This window comes from Drosophila novamexicana, unplaced genomic scaffold (assembly GCF_003285875.2).
Source record: "Drosophila novamexicana strain 15010-1031.04,08,12 unplaced genomic scaffold, DnovRS2.1 tig00000870-arrow-arrow-pilon, whole genome shotgun sequence".
NCBI lineage: Eukaryota > Metazoa > Arthropoda > Insecta > Diptera > Drosophilidae > Drosophila > Drosophila novamexicana.
The window spans coordinates 1,394,222-1,394,710 of NW_020824830.1; positions in this window are offsets into that span (position 1 = coordinate 1,394,222).

Sequence of the window (489 nt, forward strand, 5' to 3'; positions counted from 1 at the left end):
CCAAAATGCTGCTGCAATGCAACCAGTTGGCTCTTGTGCAGCTGCTGCTGCACCGACAGTGGCCTCAATGTGGAGGATGATGATGATGGCGCATTGACCAACCGTTACGTTCCATGAGATTCGGTCGCGGCGGCCACAACAACCATCGTGGAGACCGTGGAGGCCGCACAAATGGAAACGGAGCTGGTCTAAAATTGGTCAGAAATTGGGTTCCTACACGCATCAATAAATGCGTAGCAATCCCAGCCCAAAGCACGATTAACTAATCCCAAAGCAAGTGAAAAACCTGTAAGTATTATCAGCGCATCCTAGAATCCTAAGCAATCTACTAACCGTTATTTCTAAGAGTGTTTATACTTAACCGTAGCCATAAGTTATATCTTCATAATTGTATGAAACTAATTGCTAACTAATAACCGAGTCGTGATTAGGTCTAAGATCCCCACACCAAAGAGCTTCTAAATAGTTGAACTGTTAAGTTTTTGTTAC